Consider the following 23,095-nt stretch of genomic DNA (forward strand, 5'->3'; position numbering starts at 1 on the left):
CACCACACCTTACTAAGTTTGCAGGAAGCCAGGAAGGTCTACATAAGTATTTGCAATGAACTCTATTATTTTGGATAGGGGTAAGTTGGGTACTAACAGTATAGGGTCATTCAGCCCAAACTCAAATGATGCCAGAGCAGTCTGGACTGCTGAAAAGTACATGAGGAAGGAACAAAGTAAGCTTTATTTTCTCTTCTGGAAAAGGTGATCTTCAAGTTTTTCTTTTGTTTATCCAGAGCCAGGTGTTTATGTACAGTTAAAACATATATTCAGTTATTTCTTTTAGATACATTAAATTTATTATGCAGACTGAGCCAGTGTTATAAAATTTGCTTAATTTTTTGACAAGTTTACTTTGTTTCATTTGGTCCTTTATTTGGACTATACGAATTTACTTCACTGCTGAACCGAAGATCTGCTGCTAAGGAAGTACGGGTTCCCAATAACGGAATGGAGACCAGCATTTCCTCCAGACTTCTGAAACCAGGGTTTCAGGTTCAGACTAATCATTTATTCCTTGAATACCACCCAATCCCAATTCACAGTTAATATAATTTTTCTCTTATCAGTGTTTCCTGCTAGCATGCTGCACAATGTATAATCCAGTTTAGTCTCCTTTTGCCATCAATATGGTGGGTTTCAAACTACTGTTTCAATACGTCACTCCATCACAAGAATGCATTTCTGGTTTTGCCCATTTTCATTTTCTCATTCTACCAGTAATATAACTGTTAATTTATAATGAACACACGTTCAAATTAAATTATTAATAACAATTATTAATTACCAGTGTTATCTGGCTGGTATTTGTCACAGCTCAAAGAACAAATATAGGTTATCCAAATACACCACTAAAAAAGGGAAAAGGAAGAAAAAGTGCCATCACAATCAAAAATGATGATGTGAACTACATTTGTAGATGCAGTTGTCTGTGCCAATATTTACCTCCACTATTGTTAATAGTGGAATTAATAGAGAGGTTCAAGTAAATGAAGTGTATTTAAAGAAAAAACAATGAAATAGTACAGTTAAGGGGAATACTAATAGTATTTCAGGACTTACCTTGAAATCTGATCCTTAAAAATGTTGCATAAAGCTCTGGAAATGCTGCTGTAGGTAGCAACAGGAGCAGATGACTGGATAGTGTTCTACGTTACTCCTGTGAGAGTACTGTATGGACTCATGCAAGGAGTGGGAGATATTCATTGCCCCATCATCGCATTTATAAACCTTTTTTTATATATTTATAAACTTTCCCAAATAGTCTGGGATTTGTGAGTGACTACAGGTGAACATGGCAAGTCAAATCATGAGGTCATAAACTTATAGTTCAAGATCACAGTAATGACTTTTACTTTATTGATTCATTTTTTAGATCTGTCTAATTAGTGTTAATTTTTAGATTTATGAGTACTATTTGATTACAGCCTGTGGGCCTTGCCATGCTGAGTTTGATTTTATCAAGCAGAAAAACTATCAGGTACATTAAGGGAATCAGATGATAGATGGAAAACGATTTTTCATAAATACTGTTGTTTCCCATTTGTGAGAATTTTCCTGGTTTGGAAAAAAGAAAAGAAGTGAGGGAATTTTCAGTAGTCTGGGATACATGAAACCATTATAAACTTCAAGCCACTTTTCCCAAATTTTCTGAAAGAGTAACCACCCTCTCCCAGATTTTTGCTTCTTCTTTTTCTGACTCAGATGCCTTCCTGTGAACCTCCTTTTGTCCCTGTGCTCCCCCTGAGTTGGCAGAAGCTCAGTTCCTTCAGGTCAGGAAAGGAAGAACAGTCTGTCATTACTGGAGGCAAGCATAAGTATTCATTTCCTCACCCAGCGAAGTCCCACGCTGCTGCCAAGTAACTCTGCATCTTCCAGTATTTTGTGGTCTCCTCTCAAGCTTTCATTGACTTCCTTCAAATCTTTTCACGACTCCTTACTGATTGTAAACAGAGCTGGAAAAAGGCAGCTGTGATGCGAATGGGAGAAGAAAGGTGCACAGATATAATTGTGAAGGATGTTTGTGACTTGGTAGAGGAGAGTACAAAGGCACAGGTGGTAAAACAAGTGAAAGAGTTCACAGGTGCCAGAAGCTCCCCGTGAGGAGTATCTGGGCACACAGGGTGCTGCCAGGCATCACCACAGCCTGATCCTCAGAACTCCAAGAAATAGTGTGACTAATTTCAGAGAAAGGTTATACTTTTACAGAGAAATCAGGAGGTCTAGAGGAAGTTTATAAAAAGATCAGACTCATCAAGAGACTAACACCTGGGAAAGTGCATTAAAACAGCTCCTCAGTACACAGGAAAACTGGACATACTCATGAACCTTATTCTGTGCACTTTCATTCTTTGGTCTTCTGCATATAAGACAATACTTAACCAATAACTAAAATAAAATATTAAACATATACTGCCTTTCTCATGTGGTAAGGCTTCTACAAGGTCATAATAACATATTATTACCAGGCAGTTTTCACAAGACCTATTAAACAGGTCAGTCTATGAGTTGAAAACAAGCTATTTATTTAAGGTTTTCTGTTTGCAGTGAGTGCCTTTTCACCTCATTATATGGCTGCATTTCTGACCCTGGTTTGGAGTTTTATAGAGAACAGCATGGGCTCAAAGGCAAATAAAACAATGACTGCTTTGGTACACTCCCACGTAAAGAGTTCTTTTGTTAGGAGGCAGCTACTAAAACTTGACAATCTTTATCATATAAAAGTAAACATATGGAAGCATAGGAAAATGTATAAGCTAAGGAAAAGAGACTCTTGTGCCTAGTGTTCTTCCTAAGTCACACATTTTTACTAGAGAAAAAGAAGGCAGGGGCAGTCTCAGGCAACTTGAACTAGGCTTTTGAACAGATGTGTTTCATAAACTGAAAGAAATGGTGCAACATTTTCCTAGTGTTGGACCAAGGGCTCTGATCCAACAGACACAGGGCTTTCTCCATTCAGCAGGTAGGGAGGGAGGGAGTGCTTATTATACGTCATCTTTTTACCATGAAAAATACGTACTCTGAATTAGTAGGTAAGAGAGATCTTTCACAGTATCTTTGAAGAGGCATACCTGAAGTTTGAGAATACTTGCCAAGACACTTTCTAATGTATTGACCAGAAACTTAAAGCATAGCAAAGACACTCTTTTAAATTGGCATGTTTTCTGCTTGTTTTCTCTGCTTTGTAACTGATGCACTTTTCTCTTACAGTGGCGCTTTGACATCACCTCTGCTTCTGACATGTTCTTGCATTTTGAACCTAGTCAGAGTATCTGGTCACTGGATACTTGTTTTGGGTTTTGTTGTTGTTACTGTTTTTTAATGCTGAGATGATTGCTATATGAAAAACAAACTCTCCAGGAGATTTTACATCTGGAGAAAGAAAATTTCCAAAACTGTGTATTAAAAGAAGAGAGAACTTCCCCAAAAGTGACTGCAGTAATAGGTCACACAAGTACAAGTGTAGTACCTTAGGCTTTTAAATTGAGCCATTAGAAATTGCAGCTTTTAGCAATGACTGTGCTGTGATGTGAAGAATGCTTTGTAATCCTTGAGAGGAAAAGCAATATAATGTCATTTCATATATTTTTCATCCTTTAATCATCACTCTATTTACACTGGGGCTAAGACAATAATTAAGGCTGATTATTGTCTCCACTTATGACGTGATGAGCTCAGATGAAGACAGGCTGGGTGCCTCACTGAAGGGCTCAGAGCAGTGAGAAAGTCACAGCTACTGACCACTGAGTACCTAAGATGGACTTCCTATGGCACATATTTGTTGCCACTGACCAGCTCTTGTTCTTCACCAGAGATTCTGTATTTGAGGAGGCATTCTATACAGAAGAATATTTGGCAGCATGAAACACTGCTCACTTTTCTGTGTATGATGAATAAAAACACACGTGTGTGTGATATGAACAAGACATGTATATGACAATACGTAGATTAAAATGGAAAGGATAATTGCAAATTTAGTTTCTATTGGCTCATCCTCTTTTGTGAAATTGAAGTAAAGTGTCATAGCTGAAATCATTATTTACTTCTTATTTATTTTGAATTCTTAACAATAGCCTAGAATAGGGACCTTTGGCCCTGAAGCTTCAGCCCCAGTGAGCTGGTTGCCAGACCACTGCAGCCTTTCTGTCAAAATAGCTGGCCCAGAGGAAGTTAAAGTGGTGACCCTTTTAATAGCAAAGCTTTCCTCTGGGGAGGAGACAGGGCACACCTGTGGTTATTCTGTGGCCATGACACAGGACACTGCACAAACACGAGGAATCTGGATGCTGATTTCATGTAACCACAACTACTGAAACCCACAACTATCAGGAGCAAGAGGTCTTTAGCAATCAGGAGATCTAAAGTGGTGCAGTACAGCAATGGTGAGGAAAGGTTATCCAGGCCACTGTAGATCACAGCACAGAAGTATCTTTGAGTTACTGGAAAAATGGTAATGTCTTTGCCAAATCCATCTGCCATTTCCCATAATTTCTTTTGAAGCTGAAGCTAGACCGTCCTCAGCTGGTTTTGGGTTGGCATATAAGGGCCACAGGAACTGGCAGGGAGGAGGAGAATGTAAGGAAGCATAACTGGAGACAGGAGGAGGCAAAAGGCAAACTGAGTTGTGACAGTGTGCTATGACAGGGAAGGAAGCAACCTGGAAGGTGACAAAGCAGAGAGTCAAAAAGAAAAGAAATCTGCCCGTCTAACAGCTTGCTGCTGCCTAGGGTGTGGCTCTGCCTCCCAGATCTCCACTTTGGGTAGCACTTCTTTTCCACCCGCTCTGGCACTCAGCACTGTCTCAGTGAGGCAGTTCAGCTCACCAAACTATGATAAAACCAGCCTTTCTTCTTTCACAGTTGTTTCTTACTCTCTCTTTCTCCCCCCTCCTCCTCCAGAGAAGTCAGTTCTCAGCTGGACCACCAGGCTCAGACAGGAGCTGTTGTTCAGAGTAGTGGATGCAGGACTGCTGTCTTCCTGAGCACATGGATGCATTCAGTCCTCTCTTGAAGCTTCACAGGGAGCAAGGCAATCCCATCTTCAGGCAGCTGCAGACTTGTTTGCCTGCACCTTGAATCTGTATTGAATTCCCATCCAAACTGAAGGAAAAAAGGTAGATTCTTCCTGGCGTGAAGTCTCCACAAAACTCTTAGGAAGGCAGTATTGCATTTAATGGCTATTTCTTTATTAAATCTCATAATTCTGAGAGTCTGAATCAATCTGTTTGATGCTGCCATGCTGTGACTTAGACATGCCTAAAGAAAATTCCATCACAGACTCTGAGATTATACTTAATCTTTTCCATCAGATCATGCTTGAGCACAAAGTTATTTAACAGAAGAAAGCTGTTTAGTAAAAAATGCTACTGTTACATTAAATGTGGATACATCCCTAATTAGCTGTTAGTACAAGGTTCTCTTCAGGTTCTGACCTCACAAGCATTTTAACCTCATTCTTCAAGCATTAACCAGCTTTTGCAAATACAGACCAATGCTTCTGTGGCAGAGTTGACACACAGAAGTATATTCCAGTTGCTATTAGATCACAACTTCTGGTGTGTGAGAATTCACACACCAAAATCAAAAACACAAAATCAGAATTAAATGCTCTGTCCTTTAGAAATTGTTAAGATGTTGAATCCAAAAGAGGAGTACAAAAACAGCCTGATTTTAAGAAAAAGTCTTCTTACAGGGAGACTGGTAAGCAAATCACACTGAAATTCTTCAAAGGAGAAATTAGAGGTGATCTTGCCCTAATGCACAAGTAACTGTATGAGGAAGAGATTTCCAATAGACTGTCCTGTGCCTGCAGTTGCAGAGCAAGATTCAGTGCCTGGCAGCTAAAGCTAGAGAAGGGCTGTCACTCCCTTTCCCTGCCACAGCACCCCATGCACACCAGTATGTGCCCTGTGTTTGCAGGAGTCCCCACTGTACCATACCCAGAGTACTAAAGGATGGGGGAAGACAGGGAAGCTCGGGAGCAGAAACTCCTTTACCTGTTCTGTCAGTTCAGATGTACAAGCTAGAGACTACAACAGGTACATTTTCTAAAACTTGGTGGGTCTCCTTTGTGGGTCTGGAACCCACAGCTTACTGTTCACGTCCCCAGGATAAGGCAAGGGGAGTATTACTCATTAAAGATCCAGAGGACCCCATTTCTGCATAGTGAAAGGTGTAGAGTTAGGCACCTGGGAATCATATCCCCCTGACATCATATTCATCACTACTTTGAAACTTGCACTTCAAATCTGGCATAGATACACTTTCTGTTTGTTTGTAATGTATCAAATATGATAAACAAGTATTTTTAACACAATGTCCAGTAGTATCACTTCCCTAGGGAAGGCTTTTGACATTTCTTCCAGCCAAGAAAGAGATGAACTTTTGAACTAGGGCTTCAAATTATTCAGAGAATCGACAACAAAACTTCACATTCATGTTGCCTGATGAAGCCTACTACAGGCAAGTTTTGTTGCAGTGACCCATTTAGACTAATCACAAGGACTCATATGGTGTTTCTGTGGTCTCTCTAGTGCCAATAATAACTGCAAAATGCTGTGTACTACCATTACTGAAGTCTCAATAATATAAAAAGATCCTTGAAGCTTTAGAAAACTTAAAATTTCTGCTTTGGCCAGCTTTTTTTTAATCACTGTAAACAAGCCAGAATTAAAGGTAGAGTTTTGGAACACCAATAGCAGGGGACACAAGGACCCCATGCTTTTTCTCTAGCATGGATGTAACATCCACGTGTACCTGGAAAATTACCAGTTTGAGTGGTGTGGTTTTTTAGGATGCCTTAGTTCTTTCCCTCTGTTTTCTTGGTTTATTTAAAACCACAACTTTCAACTTATGGGTATGTCCTTTATGTAAAACCAACAAAAACTCTTTAACAACACTGTCTTACAAAAGAGCAAACTTCATGACTTCTACCTAGTAAAAAAATAGAAACAAAAATTGCATGGGGTCACTAGCTCATGGACAGAAAACAAAACTATGGCAGTCAATAATTTCTGGCAAAGGACCCAAATATAGAAAAATGCTTACCTGAACTAGTAATGAGCTGCTTAATAAAGTAGATCATAGACTCATTTGTTTGGTAGAACAGAAATTTTAGCCCCAGATTTGGGTATCTCATATAAAATAGTGATCCCTATATAAAATATCAATGGTGATCTAAGTCCAATCTAGTATTAATTTTTCTCCCTTGTCACAAATAAACTGGTTCTCTACCAAAGAATCAAAGGCAGGAAAAGCTGAGAAAAGATCATCTCTTTAGCCTGGCCCCAAACCAAATTTCTTCTGTCCTCTCAGTCATGCCAACTTTTCATGCAACTCTTCATCATTACGTAAAATCAAATGCAAAGTTTCACTTACTTGGTCTCAGACAAACAACATAACAAACAGTTGGGAATACATGAATCTCCACTTTTGTGCATAGCAACTACTGATTTCTAAGCTAGAGCTGCTGGTGCCAGTCCAGGGGACAAACAAGGGATAGAGAGGGTGGAAGTGTCACCATTTCACAGTCCGCACTTGTGAATCTCTGAGAATCTGTTCTGTGGTTCTGAACTGGGTATTTGCTAGACAGTACTACCAACACACTTGTACAAGAATAATTCTGCAGTTAGGACTAAAAACAAAGATTTCATAGGATAAGACACACAATATAACCTTAAAATAGTTTATTCTTAAAATCAAACAGGAGTCAAATTCTCATACTTTATGCCCAGAGTCAAGCTGGCTCTCAATGACAACATACAAATGGCACTCAGTGCTGACCTAAGATTTTTCTGCTATGGAATCAGAAAGAATTTATTTCATTTACTTTCCTGCTAACAAAATACTTAGGATGAAGACCGCAAAGAAAATTAGTCTAGCCTTCAGGGATAAGTAATGAGCTTATGAACAACTGATGATACAAGAGGAGCATGCAGCTCATAGTATGCTAAATTTTTACAATTCAATTACAAAGTCCCTTTTGTAATCCTAGGTTGTTTAAATACCAGGATCTGCACTGCTCCAAAATCTGTGTCTTTCTTCACTTGCTTGGGCTGTATTTGGCTTCTTGACCTACTGTAAGAAAAACACATTATAATCTCTTCAATTTTCATTTAAGATACACTTAAAAATTTTATTCTTTTCTCTGCATGAAGACATGGAGAACTTCTGACTAAAGCTTGAATCTGTAACACCTGGATCCTTTTTGCAATACAGAATTATAAAACAAAGTAGTGACTATTTCCCAAAAAGCACCATCATCCTGCTATTCAGCTGCTTGTCGTCCACAATCCTGCCTTCTGAAAGAGAAGTCCTGCCTCTGTGTACAAGAAATGAATGTCACAGTAAATATAACAAGCATAGTCTAGTCCAAACTTTGTACCACATAGTAAGATACTCAGAAAAGAAAGAGGTATCATTTTTATATGGTCCCAGAATTTGCTAGCATTTAAGACATAAAGCTTTTCAGACTGGTTTGCCTTAAAACTGCACAGCAACTCTTAATGACAGATGCTCAAGTCCTAACCCAGCTGAAACCACTGGTTATTGTACCAATTTTAATAGGGTTGGGAAAAGACCTGGAAATCAGGTGTTTGTATGAAAAAGATGTGACTGCATGTATTAATTAGAAGCAGAAATTAAGAAACACTTCACTGACAGGATGGCCTTGTTTATGCAGACAACTTAACTGGCTTGAAAATTCCTCAAAATATCTTTAACCCTGAGGTTATCCTGCTTCTCAGCAGAGACCATGTTGTTCCTCATGTGCATACAAAACATGATTTATGCCAGAGAACCATCCACTGTGCAGAGAAGCCTAAAGACAGAGAACCTGTCTGCTGTCTATGTGAACATGGCCAGCAAACCTACGAACAGCACAGCAAATCCATTCAGACAGTCTGTGCTAGCATCTCATCCGTGCTCCTTGTACAAAAAGTCTGCAAGGAAAGGGTCACTTCTGAGTGCTCTCCACACCCACAAACAGATGTAGAAAAGGAAAGCTAATACAGCAATTGGCCATGATAAAATCTCAAGAGAGATTCTGTAACCCACAATTAGCCAGGATAATACCAGCCACGTAGTTTGTCTCCCATGAAAACTGTTTGACCTCAGATTTCTTTCTTGGAGCATGCTACTGATTTTTTTTTTCCCGTGTCCCTCTCTTGGGCATTCAATGTAATAGCTCTGTTTACTAGAGTTTCAGCCATTCCAATGTAATATGAGGGTGTCAAAAATGCGCTGCTATTTCAGGCTTACAAACTTAAATCAATGGCACATGATTAAAATAATGTAAAAACTTCAAAGCAATGTTACCAGATACTAAAACTCTCTTAGAAAGACTTCACAAGTAGCCAGATATTTTCAGAGAAGATTCCTTTACCATGGAGTCTCAGTTTTATAAGAGTCACATTTTGAGCAGTATCAGATTTGCTGGACTTTCATCCAAGGAAACTGCAGGTATATATTGAAGCAGAAGCCCCTATTCTCTGTGAATAATTATCACTTTGCAGCCAAGTGTTGCAGTGTTTGTTATCTTTAGTCCCATAGAAAGAAGACACATGACTTGTTAGCTCAGCACAGAATAACAATAATAACAATATTTCTACACATTTTTGATTTTTATGATGCAGAACCATGAAACTCACATGAAACATTTAGTTTAGAGTCCTTGGACAACAGCTGAATCCTAAGAAGATTTCCAGAAGAGTCCCTAGGACCATCAATTTTATTATTATCTTGAACAGTCATACATAGACAAAGAAGATAAGTTTTACAGCGTATCATTTTATTACACCAAACCCTGTGATCATGCATAAATCACACGTTGAGAATAGTGCAAACACGACTTTAAAGGTGCTCTGCAGGGGCTATTCTTCATTATCATAAAAGCCATTATCATAAAATCAAGATTATTACTGGGAATTTTCTTCCTGAAAACTGCATTATTTTGTATAGTCTCAAAGTCCATAATTCATCTCCTGATGGCAAGTATTCAAGGGCAAAACTGTAAGGGGTAAGCAAGAGAAGAAGTAGGTCTACATTGCTGTGTAACAGTATTTATAATAGTCTTTATTATTTTATAACATCAGAAAACGAATAGATTTTTGATAGATACTAAAGGATGCATATTCCAAGTTGAGTGTGAGTGATCCACATGCACAGGAGTTCACAGTATCAACAGTGGTATTGGCTTTTAGCAGCTATAAGTGAATCATTCTGATGGAAAAGAGAATAACATGATCTCTGCCAACCAGTTCTTGGAAAATAAACCGCACGTGCATAACTTGTGAAACGAGGAGGCAGAGTTTCCATTCAATCAGCTTGTCAGAAACATCTCTAATTTGTGTTTTGTTTTCAACATGTGTGTTAGTGTGTACAGAGGCTACAGACAAACCAAGTGGCCGCTGGGAGGTTGGGGTCATGCTGCTGGAACTCCATTTCAGGTAAACAGCTAGTCAAAAACATGATGCAAAAATGCTTCATAGTATTCTGGGAAGCTGGGAGTGAGATGGACCTTAAATACCATATCTTGTCCCAAAAGGATGAATTTCAATCATATTAGCAAGTCCAGTATCCCAGCCATGCTTTGAATCTGCTTTGGGCCTGCTGGAATATGAATACAAATAATAAAAGAAACAGCAGCTACATTTGCAAATTGCTGGTCTGCACTCAGGATTGTCAGCATATGACCTATATCCAACCAAAACAAGGGAAAAACCTCTCCTAACATTGTCAGTGAAATACTCTGGCACATTGCTCTTTATTTCTCCCTCTCACTTCATTTTGAAAAGGAGTTTATTGCTCTAGCTACTACTCAATGCAATGATACTGGAGTGTTTTCCAGACAACCAAAAACTGAGGTAGAAAGCTTTGTCTCTTCCAACATGCAGAATCTCAAACAATATTGTGTTGTTTTTAAATTACAAATTGAAAACCAGGTAAATTTCCACCTTTGCACTAGCAGCCTTTATTTAATGTGCAAATTCCAATGAAATAATACCAACAGAAGGATAAAAAGAGAGCAATATATCATTTTGTGATACTGTCCACAGTATGATACAATATGGCTTACTATAGTGTAGCAAATCAGTTGGAATCTTATCTGGAGCATTTGCTTTATCTGTGCACCTTTTAAACCGTTGTTATTACAACCTCTTTTGCTTTCAATGCTCATTCATCACGAGGGCTTTTGTTATTTGACGGCTAAGTAAACAGGAGGGAAAACAAGCAACCCAAGCTATTGTATGTCACTGGACAATATCTTACTGCCACCTTGTGTTGAGCAAAAAGTATGAGTAGCTCATATGTCACAGATATTCAACAACAACAAAAAAGCACTGTGCAGAAAATAAGCAAGGACAAAAACTTCCAGGAAGGTGTGTGTGAATATATGAATACATATGTAACATTTTATAAATGGTTTAAGAGTTCATAAAGAGAGGAAAATGTTTATTTTCATTTCAAATTTGTCCTCACCAGCAAGCAGCAAATTTTACAGTTACACCATGAATAATGAGATTTCTTGAGAAGCCAGAGAGATTTTTATCCTACTCTTGTGCTGTTTATCAAACATTGCAAACACCTTTCACACACATCCAAGCAACAAAAAATTCCTGCAGGGCTGTAGCTTCTTAGAGTTTGGAATAAATCCACCTGCTGCAGACAACTTTCCCACCCACTGAATAAATCATATCCGATTTCAGGATTGGTCCTTGCACTTCAACAATGTACAAAATCAACGCTTAGAGAAAATCTGTCCTCTGGTAGCTCCATAGACATTAGCCTTCCTTGTGAAGCAATCACTGCACAGCAGCACACACACACAAGCCAAGATAAGAGATGGCAAACTCTTCTGCAGCAAACATTTGACCTTGTAGAATGATTTCAAAAGGAAATAGTTAATTAGTAAATACTAGAGATGCTACCATTACAATAAGTTTGCTCTCTATTCATCATTACTAAATAATGTTGTCCCTACTGTGATGGCTCACTGAACAACATCCTTTATGCTTTAAACCTGTAGCTTTGAACTTTCAACTTCTAGTTTGCAGATCTCTCAAAGTCCTGTGAACTATTTCCAAGGTGCCCACAAAACCAGATTTTTTAAAGAGCACATTTTTAAGAAAGCATATCTCTTTTGTAATTAACTATATATGCAAAGTTTTCAGAAGGCTATATTTCTTCATTGGCCAAAACTTAAAGATCCATAAAGTGAAGGATGTAGGAAAACACTGAATTAAGGCTTAGACTTGATCTCAAAACTTTGAGCACCATTCAAATCACAACATTTCCTTTAGGGCACCACAGACTTTTACCTTCACACCTGTTAAAACCAGTAAAATGTTAGTATCAATTTAACCACTTAGTACGGTGGTACAAGCAATTTATAAACTTCTTGAGGATTTTCAAGGTTGCCATGCTACTATGGCCATGGATTTCTTTAATAGGTAGGTAGGTAACATGATTATCAGACAAGTATTCAGTAAACTAGACAGTATCCCAGGGTGGTAATATTGATTGGTGAGAAGTGGTTCCACTAATTCCATCATCAACAAACAGTTCATATGACCATTATGAAATGGTGGTGGACTAAAGGTATGCCAATTCCACCTCCCAGCCAGTCAGTGTCTGCAGTGCCAGTATTCCCAGCACAAAAGAATGGAAGTTGTAGAACTTCATCCAGTATGAAACATGGATGAACCAGTTACTTAACTTTCTGAGCATGATAAAGACTCTTTTCAGACATTTATGATAGTTGCCACCCAAAGTCATTAAAATGAGCTAATTTTAAGTCCATAGGACAAAGGGAATGGCTTAAAACTGAAAGACAGTAGGGTTAGATTTGATACTAAGACGAAATTCTTTACGGTGAGGGTGATGAGGTACCGGAACAAGTTGCTCAGAGAAGCTGTGGATGCCCCATCCCTGGGAGGGTTCAAGACCAAGTTGGAGGGGGCCCTAAGCAATATGGTCTAGTGGAAGGTGTCCCTGCCCATGCCAGGGGGTTGGAACTAGATGATCTTTAAGGTCCCCAACAGTGTAAACCATAGTATTATTCTATGACAAGTCATTCAATTAATTACGGGAATGATGTTCAGCTGCTTTTTCTCACAAGCGTTAGAAGTATTTCTTTGTTAAATTCTTAATCCTTTATTCAGGGTTTGGGACTGAAATAGTTCTATATTGTTTTAACTTGCCAATGAAAAAGAAAACACAAGAGAAAATCTATAGTCACAGAGCAGTCCATTGTGCCAGTGTAGATGCACACGCACCATCATGGACAATGGCTGCTCAGCTGCCAGTATTTAACAATAAACAAACATCAACAAACGAAAATGTTTGAAAAAATTTAACTACTGTTGGGACAGCAGTTGGTTTTTTGTCTTGCATGACACTGAGAAAGAACTTGTTCAGGAAGGACAGTCAGTTCTTCAGGCAGAGGGACTATGCAAGTACATCATTCATGAAGAGCCCTGCATCTGGGACAGAGGATAAAAGGGAGCTAAACAGCCAGCAGGATGCAAAATGACAGCTGTTTAAACCACATTTCTAACTGCTCTGGCCAAAGGTTTGATATCTCTGGGGGACAAGCAGGCAGTCATGGAGGGGTGGGACACAGAAAAACAGAAAAGATCAGCATATTATTATTTCTATTGTGATCAGTCTGTTCTTGTCCTACTTCTATAAAGCTAATTACCAACTGCCAGAGTATACCCCGTCCAAACATCTGGTTATCCAGACTCTGTTTTTCTCTCTAAAGCTTTAATGAATTTTAACATGTTTGAAAGGGCATTTCCCTCTAGCTTACAAAGATATACCAAGGTATAACCAGTCCCCTTGGGCCTGGGACATCCTCTGCTGAGCAGTGAGCCAAATTCCCCTATCCTCCCAGGCAACTTACTTGCCCCCAGACCCCCTAATGCCTGATTTGCTGAAAAAAGCATCTGGTGAATCTAATGTTCTATGTCTTATGAGAAGGAGCATTCCCTATTCTGTCCAGGAACAAGAATAAAGCTGCTGGAAAGCATCTTACCACCAAATACTGTGGGGAGGTTTTGCAACAACGAAGGATGGTACCTCTGGCTCTGATACTCCACTGCATGCTGCCTCCATCCATGGCAAAGCAAATCTCTCATCTGCAGCATCCCATCTGTGAATGTACAGCCCATGACCATCTGCATCAATCAGACCTCCACAATTCTCTCTAATGAGAGTCTAACTATGACCCACTCTCTCTAAATCTGTCTCCCTGACAGAAGGAAGCTGGAAATACAGCTGGCCAACCAAGTAATGGTGATCAAAACCAGTCTTGTTGGAAAATGTAGTCCTATATGGCAGTGGGAAAGGATGACAAGAAGGGAGGTAGGGCAAACTGACCCAACTCCCAATTCCTGGAATTAGTCCAAACATGCTTTACAAGTTCCCCATTGAACCAAACACCTGTCTTCACATGAAACATTGATTATTTGATCATCCAACTTCTTATTCTGAGAACCTGAAATATCTCACAGGCAGGCAAACTGTTTAATCTAGCACTTTGTACTGTCAGCAGCTGGAAGGCAGAAAGAATTATGCCAATGAAAGTTTTCATCCAAATTTCAGTAAGGTACTTCTATACTGCTTTGGAAAATTTCATTCAGCTGTTTATTCCTGTTTGTTTACACTGAAACCAGTTACAAAAATGTGAAATTTGGCTGAAGTACCATATGCAGAAATTGATGGTAAACAATATATTAAGTTTGACAAGGTGTTTGGTGAGAAGTCACAGGGTACTGGATGAAGCTATCCAGTTTTTTGCAGTTTACACAGAACTATCATATCAGAGGAAAAGTGAGGGTTTCTTTGCACAGCCCTGTAAACCTGCTGCTACGTCCACCCACCCCTTGCTCCATCAAAGACATGCTGACAACAAGAAAATTTAGAAAAGAAGAGAGAATGAGTACATGGCTGAAGGATGGATTTTCCTGCAGGCACTTGCTTCAGAGCATGGATGATTAGCTACTGCTACTTCAAGTTCCTGTTTCTCTTAGTTCCCCATCTATCTATAACTGTTATCTCCCCTGCATTCTCACTACAGCTGCCCTACAAAACGTCTCAGCCACCTCCCCCTACCACCTCCCAGGTGCTGTTGTATGCACATGTCAGTTCTCTCTGCTCCCCAAGCATGCTTCACTGCAGACCCAGCTATGAGGAACAAGGCCGACGAGAGCAGAAAGCTTGTGACTGACACCATTACAATTTAGAAAGCTCCTACCCCATGCCAGGGCTTATAACACCCCATGAATCTCATGCAAATCCCTGAAAACCCCATCCACTTTGATCTGACTAGAATGAGAAGAGAGGGAAAGAGCACAACTGGGATGATGCTATGGACAGTTTCTAGGCTCTGGAAGGAATTCAGATTGTATAGATAGAAACCAGAGCAAGAAATCACATCACATACTGGGACACTAGAATTGTTGATTAAAACACAGTAGCTGTTTTCCTTTGTTCTTTAGTCAGGAAACAGTATAAGGCTGCAAGTAAAGCAGAACTTTGTGTCTGGATCCAAGACTCATTTTAGAAATGAGGCATACCTGTCCCTTGACCTGTAAATCTGTAAGAAGAAGACATTCATACCTTCTGTCTCGGGAAGTTAACTGACTTCATTTTCATTTGTCCCTTTCGTATCCCTGAGATGATCCCTTGATCTCCCAAAGAGCTGTCCTTTTCTGGAATTCTCTCTTCCCTTTTTTTTCTTCCACACATGGGCAAATACACACTCAAAATGTTTCTGCCATATTTACCTGAGTCTTGTAGCTCAGGTTATGGGCGGGCTTCTCAAAGAAAGGGGAAAGATGAGAGATTCAGCTTAGGGGACCTTGGGCAGCCTGCCAAAATTCAATGTAACAGCCACAGACCAGCATAGCAGGAGGTGTTGATAATGGCTTCAAGACTTGAGACACAGAACTGTGTCACAGGTGAGCATTACCTGTAAATATCACAAGTGGTCCCAGCTGGAGGCCAGCTCTGAAATCTCAGCTACTGGTCTCTGTTTGAGGCAGGACTTCATGATTCCATATCACATTCATCTTGGATTTCATTTTTCTAGGAAAAGCAATGCATTAACTTGCAGTGTTAATATTTTTTCATACTCCTCCCCATGAGCATTCAGTCTATATTCCAGACTTATTTTGAGATCCCCTTAAAGAATTCTTTGTGGCTCTTGAGATGATGGAGATATGACTTTTATTTTACAGAGTCTGAGTCCTCTTAGTCATCATTTGAACACATTCTTTTATCCACCTGATAACCCCAAATTTGTCACTGGCTTACAGACATATTGGTGAGAAACACTGAACTCATACAAAGGTTTATATCTGTGTGAGGTCATTATATCTGATAGATTCTGTTTGAGGGACTTCAGGCATCCGTGTAATCAGCCTGTGAGATAATGCACAGGAAAAAGCAGGAGCACAATTACACAGCCAGACTGAACTGTGGCATTTCCTGATGTTTAGTGGTTAATGTCAACCTTTTGTGTTTGATTTCCCTTGGATTTGTTGTTTGTTTGTGATTTTCTGTTGAGGATAACCTTTCAAAAGCCTAATCCCTTTTGCTTTGAAGCTATGCTGCTTAGACAATAATTACACAGCTGCCATAAAATGTTGCTGGTGTTTGACTCTACATTAGTCCAAATCTATCACTTTATTCTACTTTCCTGTAACCAAGCTGCCTTTAAAGTAATATGTAAGTGAATTGTGAATAGCATCTTTCATTACTCCCTGGACTGGCATATTTATTTTTAATTATATCCTATCTAGTTCATAATTGTTTTCGAGTTCAGGGAGCTTGGTTTATACTATGCAAGAATAGACTATTTCAAAATAGAAGCTTTTATTTTTCTTAATTACATGCTTTCCAAATGTTCATAGTTAACCAATTAAAATCAATTTGCAAAAATATGGTGCCCTGCAGTCCAGGAAGGGCTATTTCCATATCAGTTCCAATCATTAATTTTTACCTTTTCTTTTACTTGAAAATGAGTTACCTTTTCCACTGTATATTTGTGGGGTCTACTCCATCCAGTATCCTTAGCTGAGCAAATGTTCCTAAATCCTTTCGAAGGCAATTGTCTTTTCATGGAAAACTTCATAGCATTTTAGAAAGTTTTTCTATTAATAGCAATTCATAGGGATTAGTTTTGGCTCCATTTTGTTTTTCTTCAATAGATCGTATTTTCAATTGCTCCAATGGAAATTCAAAACTAAATGCTTTATACAGAAATAATTGTGTAAAAGTGGGAATTCAGGCTACATCACTTGCGAACTCCTGTAAAAGTACTACTGTCTACTAATTTAAATAAAAGAACTCTCTTATTAACGCAGAATTGAAGGTGCATGTAAACATCATCCAATACATGCTCATTATAATTAAATTCCCATTTGCTTTGCCGGATTTTAACCCTTTGGCAGAGATTTCATACAATGGGTGTCTGTCATTAATGATGCTTTTGAAACTTCTCAGGTAAAATTTTCCATATTATTGAGAGCAAATCTGCAGGATAAAAATGTGTCTCTTTGTGTCACAATAACGTCTCTCTGTGTCATACTAACAAAATGGGAATTTTTTCTTTTATAGGAAAAATGCTTTTTGTGCAATTTATGTTGGTCCCATGAAATCAGCCAAAATTTGTCAAAGGTAAGGCCCTGAAGAAAACTCAAACAGTGTCTCTCTGACTAAATTTCAAAAGGTTCCTGTCCACATACGTGGGTGCTTCCCCAGAAGAACATATTTTCTCTCTTAATCTACTACACAGTTTTTTTGTGGCACAGCCCAAGCCATTTAAACTGAACTTTTGGCAGGGGTCACTATGTGCGTGCTCTTTATTCCCTGGTGCTCCACTGGAGACCAGAGCTTTGGTTACCAAGGGAGCCGAACAAGTAGAGCTGCAGCTGATGTCAATCATGTCCGTGCTCTGAGGCTGTTAAGGGTTACACAGAGCAAAGGATATGGAAAGGAGGATTGCAAAGACATGCCATTTTCTTTTCTTGTTTTGGAAGGGCTGTCAAGCAGCCATAAACATGTCCTGTGGATGCAGAGGCAAACATTCATTCGAGGGACTAACCCATTAGTAGTGCTCAGAGAATGTAATAGCTAGATAGCTATGTTCAGGACGCACCAAATTCTGGAGGTTATCCAACACAGTAAATAAAGCCCATTTCCAATGAGAGGATCGAAGGAAGAAGAGGAGCAGAGAAAACTTTTTACCTCAGCATAGAGAATGTGCAAGCTTTTGAGGGTAAACAGCTGTGGTTTAGGGCATTGTAATAGGAGGCCCCTTTGGCTGATGCACAGAGACCTTTCAAGAGGTAACTGATAATCAGCAACATGACATTTTCTGGTATGTGGAAAATACAGCACATGTCCCTCTATGAGCCTGTCCTATAACCTAGATACAATCCAGGATCCTAGCCAGCCAGGCATTGCTTAATGGTCTTTGTCCTTGCCAATGTGTGAGACATTCTAGACTTGCCAGCAGCCAGAGACAGTTTGCATCTGACACACAATCTCATACAGAATAAGAGAGACACCTCAGGGAAACACAAGAAAGAGCAAACACAACAAGTGATGCTTGAAAACCCAGGAAGAAAGCTGAGGACTTTTCCAGGCAGCTCTGCTAACTTCTGTATCTCTAAAGGACCTGCAGGGACATTGCTGAAGGTACATAATCCTGGACCACACTACATAGTCTTCAATTTATAACTCCAGCTAATGGGAGGGAAATAGAGTAACCTCTTCTTTATAAAAACTAGTAGGTTAATTCAAGTAAAAAGCACCCAAAGCAAAAAAACTCCAAGGTCTCAGTGAGAACTAATTGATCAAAAATTACCTCAAAACCAAGTTTCTTCCTAGCTACACCCAAAGCCACCTAAACCAGTCCCAGCGCTACATGTCAGAGAGTAATTTTAATCAGCCCTTATCTCCGGCTAGCATTCTCACTTTTACTACTATCTACCCAACTGTCTCATTCAAAAAGAATTTCAGCAGCTATCAAGGCCCAAAGATAGGTATTGATACCTGAGAAACATCCAACAGCCTTCTTCCTAGCTGTGCCAGTTTGGCCCAATTTAGAAATATATACTCTGAGAGAAGGCAGATTACAAACCACCCCTTTCCCACCAGGTTCGGGAAAAAAACTTTTTCCTCGAAGGAAAGTGAAAGAGATAAAAACTATTTATTTAACAAACACACAGGAAAAAAGATAATAATGCTAAATAATACAATCTCTCGCTGTGGAGAAAAATCTGGGAAAGTGTTAGAGTCCTCCCTTTGGTCTCCTTCCTCCTCGGAGCTGGGGCTTGGCCCAGGCCAGGCCCTCTGTGCTCGGTGGAAAGTCCTCCCAATGTGTTCTGATATTGAAGCAGTCCAGCAGAAAAAGCGAAAAAATCCAAAATTCCAGGAAAAACAAAGTTCAACGCTCTGGAGGAAAAAAAATCGAAAAACTGGCTGAACAAGCAAGCAGGGTGCTTCTCTGCTCCTCTCCCCGCAGCCCAGCAGCAGCAGGAATAAAAATGCAGAGAGACAGAGTGTGTTATCTCTGTCTGTCCTTGAAAAGCACTGCTTTGAGAAGTTTGCTCAGTTCTCTCTCTCTGCTCAGGCTCTGTTTAAAAGCATAGAAAGGCATAAAACTAATTTCTGGGCATAGAGCAGCGATAGGGAGTACAACATCAAGTCGCCCCAAGACACTAGCCCAGCCATCTCTGTCATCATCTGAATCGCACAAAAGCAAACAGAATAGCACTATTTGAATGCTTAGACATTCAGAAGTTTGGGTTAGATTTACATTAGGCTTCTCTGAGCTAAGGAGCAGCACTAAGGTCTGGTCTGGTAGATCCTGTACTAATCTGGGGACTGCTGCTTGCAAAGAGCCACCTAGATACACTCATATAAGAATTTGTGGAGGTAGAATCATAATAGCAGCTTTAAAGCACAGGTAAGATATTGATTTGGCAGCAGAAGAGCCTGTTTATGTATTACACAAAAATGTAAAGAGTGCCAGAAGCAGAGGGCTCATTCACCCCAGCAGAGAGGTAGTTTTTTCCCCCCGGAAGGGTATGGCTTTGCTTGCTGGCTGTCTGCCCCCTTTTCCCTGAGGGTGTACTTCTTGGAGATCCTCACCACCTCAGGTGGTGTGCCCAGGTCTATCCTGAGGGGTAGGAAAGGACAGCTTTGAACACTGTAAAATTTCCAGACATTTGCATATTTCATCGGGCAACAGGGTCTGTTCCATTTCATCTGGTCCTGAAACGAATATCACCTTAAGAGCTCCATAAGGAGTCAGAACAAAAACCAAACAATAACAACAGAAGATACACATGCACACAAAAAAAAAAAAAAAAGAAAAAAGGGATAGAAAAAATTCTTATATTCCTAAAAGTGCTTCTTAAAGCAAATACATTTGTACTATCAACTATCAGACAGGGTGAGCACATCTCTTTTTCCTAGAAATCAAACTGGATAAATACTAATAAAAATGATGTAACACTGTCATGGTTTTGTGAATAGTCTTTGAGTTTGTTTTCTCACTTCTTTCTCTCAGAATAATCCTCCCTCAATCCCCAGTCACATCCAATGCTATGCAAAATCAAGGGCATTTATGCCAGTTTAGGGGTATCTTGATTTGGTCTGTGGATGAGTTTTGAAAAAAATAAACCTTTACAGGAAATGAAAGCATTGTACTGCAAAGGTTCTCTGCATTTGCAAGTGTTCACCCAGCCCTCTGAAAATGTCTCTTAATTATACAACAGAGCTGAACATTTGTAGAGGTTAGTGCTTCCACACAAGTTATCCTCAAATAAACTGTCTTTTCCCAAGCTTCACTTTCAATTCATCTAACCAAAGAATGCCTTAATCAATTCTGGAATTTTCCAAACAGTTCTGCAACACAAAAAACCAGTGAATTATCAATGTTTGAATGAATTCTCAAATACTCTGGTACTAAAATCTGTGTTCAAAAATTACTTAGCTAGTTAGCACACTTGTTAAAATTAAAAACTAATCGTAAATAATATAAACAAGGGATATACCGCTATTATATTTCCATGAAAGATGAACAATGCATAGTTAGATCCAGCTGAATGAATCAACACAAGAGTAGAAAAAAAAAAAGATTGTTAGAGGGGAGGAAGCATTTAATCTGCTCTTGCAACTTACTATATACTTGCAAGAGATCTGTCTTCCCAAATGTTCTCAATGTGAAAAGTCCAGATATATAAAAGGCATGAAATTTAATCCAATGTATGGATCATGTTACCTTTTGTTTAGGGCCATTCATCCTGAAGCCACTTCCATCTGACCTGAGAAACAAATCCCCTAGAAACAATCCTACTAGAAAAAGCTTGTTCCCTATCCCAGCATTCAGTAAGGAGGCTTTAAGAGAGAAAATGCTACTGTTAAGACTAGCATCAGTTAACCAAGGACTTGTTGAAAAACTGATTTAAAAGGATGTGACATATTTACTTGGCTATCTTGGTAAGTTTAATCATATAATTTTTCTGCGTGTGTGTGCCATATTTCTGCACTTTTTAATGGTGTATTTTCTTTAAAAATATTTTGCTGCTGAGAGATTCTACTCATGAAAGTAACACATAAATACCCATAAAGAAATTTGTAAGTCTTGCCTTATTTAAAACAAAGCTTGCTAAACTGAAAAGCAAAAAATGGTCATATTTTTAATATAAGATTTGCATGAAAAGATGTATTTAAACTTTTCTACTTCTGGAACAGATCACTATTCACATGAATATCTGGAAACTTTATGCCAAGTTGCAAAATTCTGCCTGGAGAAGAGAGGATTACCAAAAATAATTTTAAAAAAATTATTAAAAAATAAAAAGGAAATGATAATCCCTGGCCAAACAACAATCAGTGAGACATGATTACACTTCATAAAATAAAAGTTTTGAAATATTAAAAATCGAGAATAGCAAATCTCAGAGCAATGGTATGCAATCTTTTCATTCAAAAGGAGAAAATATTAGTAATTTCTCATTATTATCATTCTGCTATATATTAAATGGGATTTTTAATAAGCATATGTGTTAATTAGCTCTTATCCATTAAAGAGAAATTAATAGATGCTAATATATTCGTGGCTATTCTCTATAGTTGTGAAAGAAGCCATTTCTATCATAAAGATATGCTATTTCTCTCTGTAAGAATCTGAATGATCATCTTCTAATGTCTGAAGATTTTGTAAAAAGCAATACTTTGAACCAGCAAACTTGATAAAATAATTTCTTTCTATCCACTTTGTAAATCAATCTGATGAAGCTATATAATTAGATTTTAAAAACCATATTAAATGCATTATATTCAATAACTCAAGACAGAAGTCAATATAGTTTGAATAAACTAATTCTAATAAACGAAATTTCCGCAAATAAGCTAGCAATCATGAACAGATTTAAGATTCCTCTTAGCAAAGAAGCTAAATTAAAGAGATTGAATTCATAATCTTCATTGTTACTTGAAATGTCAGTTCAGTTTTAGAAAGACTAAACATCAAAATATGTTAAAACAGTTTCATGAATCAAAGAACTAAGATTATTTATGGATTAATCAACAGATAAGTTTCTAATATAAGTAATTTTCTTCATTATTTGATTACAAGATATACATAAAGTTTACTACAAAGTACTTTTCAGGCTGAAAAGAAAGCAAGAGCAATGAGACATACCTTACCTGAGTGTTCAATTTGTATTTGCTTAAGAATTCAGCAAGAAATTAGTATTTGTACATAAAGAATTTTGCAACAAGTCCTGAGAGCAAGTGACTTTATTTTTATCCCACATACAGCAGTGCTACAATCTCATTTATCGATGGGGGAGTGGCAACTGGAAATCAGGCGGCTGCAGTACCAGATGAGCAGAGTTTCTAAACACAGTTACTCTTTACCATCTAATTAGTTCTACTGACTGATGCTGACACTGCTTGCACACTCAAAGTTAGCAGCTGTTCAAACAGCTTGCCAAAATTGGGTCTTGAACCTGTTGAAACCTGTATTTAAGCAGGATTCAATGCGAAGGTAATGGTTTCTGTACTTGTGCATA

At 38.6% G+C, this 23,095-nt stretch overlaps 1 protein-coding gene and 1 long non-coding RNA gene across 4 annotated transcripts in view; one reads left to right on the forward strand and one right to left on the reverse strand.

Annotated features, from left to right (window-relative positions):
* Positions 1–502: 502 nt before the first annotated feature.
* On the reverse strand, positions 503–22,888 carry LOC109146127. 3 transcript variants are annotated; one of them, XR_005604389.1, is made up of 3 exons: positions 22,728–22,888; positions 15,973–16,088; positions 503–14,151 (listed from the first exon to the last, which is right to left on the reverse strand). It is a non-coding gene; the product is annotated as an uncharacterized LOC109146127 (long non-coding RNA). The 3 variants fall into 3 exon arrangements; XR_005604388.1 differs by having other exon boundaries at positions 22,723–22,888; XR_005604387.1 differs by lacking the exon at positions 22,728–22,888 and having other exon boundaries at positions 15,973–19,112.
* The window catches only part of PLEKHG7 (pleckstrin homology and RhoGEF domain containing G7), a 32,768-nt gene continuing 31,038 nt past the window's right edge, over positions 21,366–23,095 (forward strand). Inside the window, exon 1 of the mRNA XM_039570158.1 lies at positions 21,366–21,515. The gene's annotated coding sequence lies outside the window, so the exon portion shown is untranslated. The remainder of the gene's footprint in view (positions 21,516–23,095) is intronic.

Source organism: Corvus cornix, chromosome 1A, assembly GCF_000738735.6.
Source record: "Corvus cornix cornix isolate S_Up_H32 chromosome 1A, ASM73873v5, whole genome shotgun sequence".
Taxonomy (NCBI): domain Eukaryota; kingdom Metazoa; phylum Chordata; class Aves; order Passeriformes; family Corvidae; genus Corvus; species Corvus cornix.